This window comes from Chelonoidis abingdonii, chromosome 6 (assembly GCF_003597395.2).
Source record: "Chelonoidis abingdonii isolate Lonesome George chromosome 6, CheloAbing_2.0, whole genome shotgun sequence".
Taxonomy (NCBI): domain Eukaryota; kingdom Metazoa; phylum Chordata; order Testudines; family Testudinidae; genus Chelonoidis; species Chelonoidis abingdonii.
The window spans coordinates 111,487,502-111,498,684 of record NC_133774.1 but is presented as its reverse complement, the minus strand read 5'-3'; positions in this window follow the sequence as shown (position 1 = coordinate 111,498,684).

The window sequence follows — 11,183 nt, the reverse complement described above, 5'->3', positions numbered from 1 at the left end:
TATGACCACAGCTGTAACTACCAGCACTGCAAAAATGTAAGTGTAGCCATGGCCCTAGTGGGTCTCCTCCTCTAACAATAGTTTTAAACCACTGCAACTTCACTGACTTAGTAGAGCTACTCTTGATTCACACTGCTGTAACAGAGAAGCAGGCCCATTTGTGTACCAAAAAGCCCCCAAGCCCCATTCATACTTTCCTCATGATGGGTGTCATGGTTACCTTGGAGAACAGCTGAGGGTTTGATTTTTTGGGAGAAGACGAGAAAGATGATTTTCTAGTCATCGCCCTTTACATGAATGCAACAGCTGCTTTACCACTACTGGTGAGAAAGGAAATTCAATTTACTTGCAGCATATCCTAGCCTTATTTCTCTTACATCACCTGGATATATAGTTTTTAATTACAAAGACCTCTCAAAAATTGAGCACTGAAGCCAGTTCTCAGGAAAGTCTTCATGGTTAACGCTCCGATCTCCTATATTGTCAAAGGAGAAAAAAGTGTATTTTAGTTAAACTAGATGAACTGTCAAATCTGCATTTAAATGTAGCGTCTTTAGAAACCTTTATGCAACAGAGCTTGGGGCTACAAGCTTCCCTGAGTGTCAGGAAATGGAGGTACTTTATTTTATGTAGTTCATCAGTGCTGCTACTCCTGAATAGGAGGCAAGCTAGGTAAAATTAGAACTGCACAGGAAGGAAGGCTAAAAGGCATAAATTACAAACTCAAAAATGAGTTACCTAAAAAGCTCTTCGGAGTTTCCAGGTGCTGCTTAATTAAAAACAGCATACCAAACCTCACCAGAGAAATTGAAGATGTTGTGGTTCTTTATAAAGAACCACATCTTTCACCTTTATGATTCAATTAGTTAGTTATTTGTAAGTTTTGCTCTTATCACTAAGTAAGTCTCCAGCAGAATCAGCACAAAGAGCAGAACAAGCTTGACCCAGAATGGATATTTAAAAGAATGTTAAAGGGCTACTACAGCAACATTAGAATATTTTCTTACCATGCCATCTACCATTGATATAGTGTTACCCCTCCCACAGACTCGATACACACATATTGATGCACACAGGACTGTAATTACTCAACATGACTGAAATGCACAGAATCACTGTTGCAGTTAGACCGTTTGCAGCAGGCACTATAGTCTGAGATAGGTAAGTATCTATACTCAAAATACTCCCCCTCCACTGGTGAAAGTGCCAGGCAGAATCTGGCCTAGAGTCTACCTAGAGTTCAGTGTGCACAAACATTTATTAAAAACCTCCCCAAGTTAGAAAGACGGGTTCCTGGGACAAGCAGAATGAAAGGTAGAGAGAAGTTAGGGAAGACATAGGGATGGAATCAGTAAAATAACACAGTAATTCAGTAAGGGATAACGCATAGTATGGTGGAACAAACTGGTTATTTCCATAATTGTTTTTTGTTAATAGAATAAAGCTAACGTGTGTCTTAGTTGGCTAATTTTTTGTCAGGTTTGTGGATGTGGTCTTGAGAAGCAACTTGATTAAGGGAAACTGTGCTGCAGCCCAGCCCAGGAAGGGTGTTTGTACTATGGGGCAGTGTGGTAGAAAACCTGATGACAGCAGTGAGAATGGTTGATGACTGAAGTATAGAGGATGATGTTACTGGCAGAGCAGAGGGGATGATGCAAGATGAGACAAGAACAAATAAATGGGGAAGCGTGGAGTTATGTAGGACCTTAAAGAAAAAGACAAGTAATCTGAACTTGATGCTGTGGAGAAGGAGGAGTCAGTAGAAGGATTCCAAGAAAGGAGGGAAACATGGTTAGATGCACAGGCAAAGAATATGAATTTAGCTGCCAATTTTTTCATGGAGTTGAGGAGGAGAGATGTGGGTGTTGGGGAGGTCAGATACAGGTATCAGACTACCAGTATGTAATCAGTGTACCCGGATAAGATAGGTTTCTTACATTCCAACCAGTTTTGCAGGCTTGTGCAAAAGTCTCAGTTCCAATCCTCACCCCTCTAAAATCTTGTTTAGGGCTTGTGTGTGACTTAAGTGGTGTGTAGGCTGAGTGAATGTCATCCCTAATGCACTAGAAGACATCTACCAGTAGACATGATACAATGCACTAGGTATAGTGTAAGACACATGGAGGGGAAGACAGCATTCAGACAGAGACCACACACTAGAAGAGACATATGAGGCGAAAGGACTGGAGTAGGTTACAGTTCTTGTAATCTTTCAGAAACATTTGCACTACAGAGCTCTTTGTAAAAATGAGTTCCATCTAAATTCCCCTCAGTTTTCCTTCGTTATTGCAAATTAGTACCCCTTGATCTTAAAATAGTCACTAGCTCAAATAGCCTTGCAGGACATCTCTTCTCTACTCTCTTCACTGTTGTGTACCAGACCAAAGCAAGATCCACCCTCACTTTTTCAAATAACTGCAGACCTAGTTTTGCCAATCTTTCAGAACAGTAAAAGTCCTAGAGTTCTCTTTCAGCAGTTCCATTATAGTCTTTTTCAAGACTGAGCTCCCTTCCATGTACAGCCTTGACAGTCTGCTCTGAAGCACTCAGATATTTTCTTCTGATTTATATGGGATTTCTCTTCTATCCTGGAGAGATTTATACCGCCTTTGTTACTACAGTAGCTGAGCACTTGCCCACAGCGTAATCAGTGCTGGGATTAACCCGTCACATGGGCTCAGTCCTCTCCTGTGTGTGCGCAGTGTAGTATTTTGTTTGAATAGAGTTGTGTGTGTGTGTGTGTGTGCGTAAGTGTACCCACTGCTACATGTGTGTATGTTAGCAAAGATAGGTTGAAGCAGCATACCTTGCACTTGGATTGTAAGGTGTTGAGGTTTCTGATGGTTCTGAACTCCCCCTCAAGAAAGTTCTCTCCCCTAAACAGTGGAGCTTATGATAGAAATTTTTATTGGGCTCTAGAAATGGAGTTGTCAGCCTCCTAAAGCTCTATATTGTTATTTATATTACTGTGGTGTCTAAAGTCACTAGTTGGAATGATAGCCCCTTTGTGGTAGCTGTATAAATACTTAGTACAAACAAGAATCTAAATTACAGGTTGTCAGGGTCTCTTTCCCACTTTGAACTTTAGTGTCCAGAAAGTGGGGACCTGCATATCTCTTCTAAGCTTAATTCCTAGCTTAGATCTTGTAGTGCTGCCACCAACCAAAATATAGTGTTTGGTACACTTCTTGTCCTCCCAAAACCTTCCCTGGGGAGACCAAGACCCAAACCCCCTGGGTCTTAAAACAAGGGAAAATAAACCATTCCCCTTCCCCTTTCCTTTTCTCTCCCAGATTTTCCCCTCCCTGGGTTACCTGGAGAGATACTGTGATTCAAACTCCTTGAATCTTAAAACAGAGAGGAAATTCACCTTCCCCTCCCCTCCTCCTTTCCCCCACCAATCCCTGGTGAGTTCAGACCCAGTCCCTTGGGTCTTACACAAGGACAAAATCAATCAGGTTCTTAAAAAGAAAAAAGCTTTTAATTAAAGAAAGAAAAAAAGTAAAAAATATCTCTATAAAATCAAGATGGAAAAATGTTTACAGGGTCTCAGCTGTACCTAGACCAGAGGGACTCCCCCTCCCAGCCTAAGTGTAAGTGACAGCAAACAGAGGTGAAATATCCTTCCAGCAAAATACATATTTGCAAATAAAGAAAACAAATATAATCTAATCCGCTTTCTATCTATTACTTACTCTCTTGAACCCGAGACACTGTTTCAGTACGATTGGAGAAATCTGGTTGCATGTCTGGCTTCTCTTAATCTCAAGAGAGAACAAAGAACAGAACAAACAGCATAAAACAAAGACTTGCCTCCACCAAGATTTGAAAGTATCTTGTCTCCCGATTGGTCCTGTGGTCAGGTGTCAGCCAGGTTCACTGAGCTTGTTAACCCTTTACAGGTAAAAGAGACATTAACCCTTAACTATCTGTTTATGACACAAGTAGATGACTAGTCAGGTGTGTGTGAGAGAAATTTAATCCAGTTGTCTGGCCTGGGACGTGTACCCCTGCTTTTCCACTCGTGTTTTCCTTTATTTGTAGCCATTTCTTATAACCCCTTCTCTAAGCACGTGGGCAAGCAAAGGGAATGTTAGACAAAGCTAATCCAATTGGCCTGGTATCATATTCCTTTGTATTCTGTCAGATTGTATATGCTTTCTCCTGTCACTCTATTTGCATATAGTAGGGGTGCCAAAGGAAAGCCTGTGGAGTCCTTGAATGCAGTTCCTAAGTGCTCTTTCCAGTTCTCCATTTTAGATAGAGATGGAGATATGTCCCATGCAAACATATTATTTTAACAGGCCAAATCCTAAAACACATTCATTGTGAATAACTCTAGGCCAGATTTGGCCTGGCACTTTCACCAGTGGAGGGGGTAGTATTTGAGTAGCCCCCTCCCCATCACTATGTATGGCCAGACATAAAACAAACAAAACACAGAAAAATGGAATTGGAGTTTACTCATTGAGCACAGATCTGGATCCAGAGTTCAGGCCTTGGTTTTTTGTTAGATATGCTGCCTCTCATCAATTGGTTAGGCCATTGGACTGGGACTCAGGAGACCTGGGTTTATTCCTGGCTCTTCCATTCACCTGCTGTGTGATTCTGGGGAAGTCAGATCACCTCTGTGCCTTTCCTTTACATTTTACCATGTGGCTGCAGTTAGGGATTGGAGGAGGGAAGAGGGAAGAGATAGATCACAGACACTGACTTTGGTTTTTGCTGGTGGGTGCTCGCTCTTCTCCACCCCCTTCTCCTCCATGTGAGTGGCGGCTGGGACCTTGGACAAGTGAGGACATGGCCTCAGGGAGGTGGGGGGCATGGCCAAGGTCTGGCTGCCAGGGCCCACAAAAAATTAATTCAGCCCTGCAGGTCCTGAGCACTCCTCTTTTTCCAGAGGGTGCTTGTGCTCCAGATCACTTATGGAGTTGGTGCCTATGGGTTGATTCAAAGTTCTGCCCATTCTTTTACCTTCTGTCTGCCTTGTCCATTTAGTTTGTAAACCCTTTGTGGTAGGGATTGTTTCAGGCTGTGTCTAGACAGATCGTGCCTAGTACATCTAAGCATCTTGTGGCCTCTAAGCTCTACAGTAATACACAAAATTATATGCTCCCTATCAGAAGCGAAGACTCTTAATATTCCACAAGCTAGAAGTCAACCCATTTGCAGTCACTCAGTCAGGATTCTAATCTGTCTCCCCAAACAGCCTTGTGTACAGAGTTGGCAATATTTCTTATTTCACTAGGAAGAGAGACGTAATCGTAAAGTGACTGTAGAAAAACGATGCATGTGCTACAAACAGAGAAATACCATTTCTTGTAAGTGCAGGTAGGAGAGGAAAATTACCTGTGGGTACAATGAATTCTGATGCTACTGTGGGGATCAAGCAGAAGCAAGTAGTCTATTACCATCCTGGCAGTGTCATCAGTACTTTTGGGAAGGAGACTAGGGGAAATTGTTGAAAATAACCTCATGTCAGCTTTAAAATGCTGAAGCTTTTATTTTTCCAATTTATTGCATATCTACATTATACAAAATAATAGTTTGGGGGAAATATTCCAGTTTTGCTTTATGTAATAGGAGGAACCTATGGCTGACCTGTATGACATACAGACATTTGATCGAGGTGACTAATTCACGTGGAATTCTCTTTTATAAGGAACTGCAATGTTTGGCTAGAATACACTCCTTGCTTGTCTTAGGGTGGTGGTGGGGGGTGATTATGCCTGGTCCTGTATGGCTAGGAGAGGGCACAAGAGGACAGTGACCAGAGGCTGGGCACAGTCTCACAGAAAAGCACAAGCAGAGGTTTCTTAGCATTGTAGCTAGCGTTAATCTTCTGAAAACAGGGGCAGTAGAGGTGAGTCACAGATCCAGCCACCTCAGTGATGCCCACATCACCAATGACAGAGCTGCAGCTGTCAACACACACTTGCTGGCAATCAAAGGAGGAATTTTAGCTGAGTTAGCCAGAATTTTTCCAGTGTTTCCTACTGCTTTCAAGCATCACCATGGTCCCCTTCTCCTTCTCTCTCCACCACCCCCTCCCCACAGTATACCTGTCAGGTTCAAAGTATTGGAACTGCCCCTCAATGCCCTGTCTGCAAGCAAATGGGCTCACTTCACCTTTGTCTCCTGACTGCTTGTCTCAGTTATGCACCTCTGGAACAATGACATATCAAACCCCAAAAGAGAGAGACTGGTGGGTGGTGGAGCTGGAGCTGTCTTGACAGTAGGCCCAGAACTGTGTAATCAGTTCACAGAAGAGATCAGAATGATCACAGGCCTTGCATATACCATAGATGTATACCAGAATTTTTTTTTTAATCCTGTATTTATTTTAAAAGAACTAGATAAGTTCCTGGAGGATAGATCAATCAATGGCTATTAGCCAGGATGGGCAGGAATGGTGTCCCTAACCTCTGTTTGCCAGAGCTGGGAATGGGCAATGGGGGATGGATCACTTGATTACCTGTTCTGTTCCTTCCCTCTGTGGCACCTAGCATTGGCCATGTCAGAAGACAGGATACTGGACTAGATGGACCTTTGGTCTGACTGAGTATGGCCGCTCTTATGGTCTACAGCTCATTGAAGTCTATGAACTTCGGTTCAGGCACTAAATAAGCTTCTGAGGTACACCTACACACACACAATTTCCACTTACAGAGGGAAAAAGAACATATGTGTTTCTTTTAGAATATGTAAGTTGCTCACATATTTTGGCGGTGAGTGTGACATAAGTACATAGATTAAATAGATGTCATAGCCTATTCCAGAGTAGTCTCTGTGGATGGCTGCAGGGGAAAATCATATCTGTAATTCACCAGAGAGAGCTTACAACTCTCTAAATAGAAGTGGGAAACAATTTACATCTAATTACAATTCAACATAGTAACTATTAGAGTTTAAAATAAAAAAAATCCTAATCCATGCAATCATATTTTCCCTTTTTCCTTTAGGCTTTTCTCAAGAGCCTAAAATGTCCAGAGTAATGTCTGCTGATGGCATTTGCCAACTAAATCAAGCAATGCAAATCAACCACTCTGTAAAAAAAGAGATACTTCCCTTTCCATTAATGGGAGATATACAATCTAGGGCAGTGGAAACATAGATGCCCTTCTGGGATTCACAAGCCCTGAAAAGCCTCAGATTGCTTGACAGTAGATCAATCTATCACCCATTGCAGCTCTATGCCTGGCATTTGCAGAAGGACTTCAGGGCATGGATAAATGGAATAAGAATTGGAGTTCAATACTCTGAAACTTGCCCTTTTCTCTGAATATGGACCCAAGATCAGTCTGTGGAAGAAACAGAGGAGAATCTTCCACACAGTTTTGTGCAGGGCTCATGGGCATTATTAAAAGTATTTGATTTTCATCCACCATATGCTAGGACCCACACAAACAGAAAGACACAGCCTCAGTCCTGAAGATTTTACAGTTTAAAGTACGGGCCTTATGTAATCAAACCAGCCCAGTTAGGGAAAGGGAGATGGGGATTATGTAAGTAAGATCTTCAGTTCATTCTCCTCTCCTGTACACACTCTCCTCTCTATATACTGCTGACTAGACAATCTGTGTAAGCAAGTAAGGCTGGAGTAATTTGTTTGCACATGACCAAGTGATTCGGTGTTGCCAGCTCTTTCCATTTGGTCAAAAGTCTAGTGATTTTGGTGGTTTTATCCCAAACCCCATCATCTAGAGTCACGCGATCACATGAGAAACTCTTTATTTAAGGAACTTGTCCCTGCTCATCAACCAACCCTCAACACCACTAAAAAGTAGGTTTTACCCTTATGATTACAGAGAGCAGTCTGTTAACTTGAACCCTGAAAGCTCAACCAACAGAAGGCAAATAAAAAGAACCTGACATTAAAAAAAAATAATTTTAAAGCCAAATCTAATGATTTAGGATGGTCCTTCTTATGGGGTTTGAACATCTGGGGTTGGCCATTTTGGAACTGTTTGGGGAGGGAAGGAAGGAAATATCTATCTTTTTTTCCATCGGCTATTATATGATGGAGCAGGACTGATAGAACAGTTGCGTTTGTAAGAACAGTAGGTCAGAAAGTAAAGAGGTCTTCTAGGGTAATAAGGCTACCACTGCTGCCATGTAATGTACTGCTAATGTTCCAGTATTTGTAGAATTTAACTAACTTTGTACATATTTTCTCTTTTTGCCAAGTACAACCATTTACCTCACATATGTGGTGTATAAATTAATATAGAAGATCCACTCCATCATTAACAACACTCCATCGTTAATAACAGCAAAGTGAGCTATAGAAATCTGGGCTGCCTTGGATAACTCTCTCAGAGCTCATGTTGAGATTTATGCATACTAACGCATTACTGCTGCATAAAAAAAAAAAGAGATACAGTATTCTTCTCATTTTGCATGATCAAAGAGATGTTTATTGCTCTCACCCTCTGCAACATCAGTGATAGGGAGCTTGCTGCAGCAGTATCTTTAAGCTCTTGATTTGGTTCTGCATAATCTGATTTTTGTACACTGTGCACAAATTGTAGCCACTTTATCAATGTCTCATTATTTCTCTCTTAACAACGCAGCGACAGTGATTAATTTCTGAAGATCAGTAAACAAAAACCTAGCCTTGGAAGCGATTAAAGTCGAGTTGTACTTGTAGCTAAATACTTGTATTATAGGACCAAACGCTGCTACAAAAAGGAGTGTTTAGCATGAAAAGCAGCATGCTACAACATGAGAACTATGACACATGGCTATTGTTGGCTTTACAGACTATCAATATATGGCAAGAATGTATGGGCATGTATGGGCACACCAATAAATATGGAAAGATTAACTTTAGTGCAGCATTAAGATATAACTAAGTGCTAGCCATTTTTCAATGTGTTTGATGGAATACTGAATTGAGAAAAAAGATTAATTTCACAGCTTCATTGTGCAGAAAGATTCCATTTAAATGCACATACAATACTAAAACAGCCACATGATAACACAATGAAATGCAAATGACTGCAAAACTTTGTGTGCCACTTGATCTCTACTTATACAGAGGTTTTACAAGGGGCTTGAGTACTGCTTGGGTCTAGTGCATGCTTGTGCTTCGGTAAATGACAAGGTTAAAGCGCAAGAATGAAACTAGCCTTAAAACTAGGTCTATATCAGATGTTTTTCCACCATATTTCCACAGTCAATTAAATATTGTCCCAAGAGTCTGTCAAGTACACTAACTATGGGCCCATTAGCTTCTATGATGAATAAGGGCCAGAGGATCAGAACCTACATGCTGACAATCATTCACTTAATGAAGCACCTGACAATTAAAAAGGCATGGGGGGAAAACGTGAGAAATTAGTTAAAAGGGTTTTTTGTGCATGCCTTCAGCAATACTTCTGCACATGCAGAACAAGAAGAGGATGTGGAGACAAATTCTCCAAAGGGACAGAGCTCTCTGCTCTCCCTTGCCTGTTCCAGAAGCAGGTTCTGGATCATGGAAAACTTGGCCTTTAGAGTCAATTGTTACCCTAGGTCACAACCCCATGGTGTGTATTTGGGATTTAAGGAGGTGGGATTACGCTCACGACAATCCATCTGAGGACAGAACTTGACTTCATGTGTCCAGTGATGCTCTTTGTCACGATGTAGCAGTAAGAATATATGAACTAGAAAAAAAGCTATTTTAATGCACATAAAAGGAGTCAGTATTGCAATGTCTTAGGTAGTCACCAGGTGAAACTATGTCTGCAATTTCCTTTAAGCTAATCAATGAGGTTAGATAAAATAAGGATTTATTAGCAATTGTATTTGCCACTGGACTTACAAAAATAATTTCATTGGTCCAAAATCATCTTTACTGTAATTATATTAATCTCAGTGAATTTACATTAGGGAATAAAATTAGCAAATTTAATAATGTATTATAGATGTAGCAAATAGCACTGCCTATTAAAGGTACCTGACACTTCCCATTGCAAAATATTGTTTTCACTTGCTTGTTTGCCAAAACTTTAACCATTCAGGCTGAAATTATCCATACTGGATGTCTGCCTCAGTCTGATCTGTTCTGGAAAATTTCAGCCAAAAGGTTCAGCTGTTTCTGAGAATCAGACTACAGATTGCCAGAAATATTTACATGGGAACAACAGACTTTTCGTTGAGAAGCTCCAGTGCCCCCATGGTTGAGAGCAGAGACTTGAAATTAGGCAGAGGGTGGATCTTTGTGTCAGGTATGTGCTTTAGCTATCACTATGAAAACACACACAAATTTGTCCAAATTCATCCAAGTTATAAGCTTTGGGGACAAAAGTTGCAGTTTTACATATACGCAGTAGAGACTTGCTACAGCTTTGCAGCTAAATTCCCTGAAGATTCTCCAGAGGGTATGCTCAAGCAGGACTTTCTGTGAAGTTGCAGCTGCTACGTGCTGAGCACCAGGGAGTTTGTCTCTCCTGTTCCATCAGCATGCTTTCCTCCTGAGCTCAGGCAATCTGGAGGACCAAGCTGCCTGATTCAAATGCAGAGGGGACAAAAGCTGGACCTAGGACAGAAGCCTTGTCTATATTTTAAACACTGCAGCAGCAATGATGTAGTGCTTCAGTGAAGACGCTACCTACTCTGACAGGAGGGTTGCTCCTGTTAGTATAGGCACTTTACCTCCCTGAGAAACAGTAGTTGGGAGAATTGTCACATTAACCTAGTGATGTCTACACTGGGGTAGTGTCAGTTTAACTGTATTGTTCAGGGGTGTGAACTTTTCACATCACTGAGCAACAGTTATACTGACCTAATTTGCTAGGGTTGATCAGGCCTGGGTTATGGAAATAGACTGGCTAATTGAAAAGAATTCAACAGGAAGGAGCAGCCAAGGTGGGAAGAGACAGGACTGGAGGGGATAAGGCAGAAAGGATGAGGCTTGAGGGTAACCACCAGAAGAGATTGTACCTATTTGAGAACTCTCTCCTCCAGAGCCTGGAATGGAACATGAAATTCCAGAATCTCACTATTTCTCTGTCATCAGATGGCTGTGAAACTCACTGGCAAATAGCATCCGACTGCCACTTCATGCTGGTTTGCAAACAAAATGATGAGGACAACTACTGCTATCAATTACTTGATTAATTCTCAAGTGGCAGAGGTCTGTGTGATGGCTCTAAGTATTCCAATCCTACTGCGGAAAACATGTGGATGTCAATAGG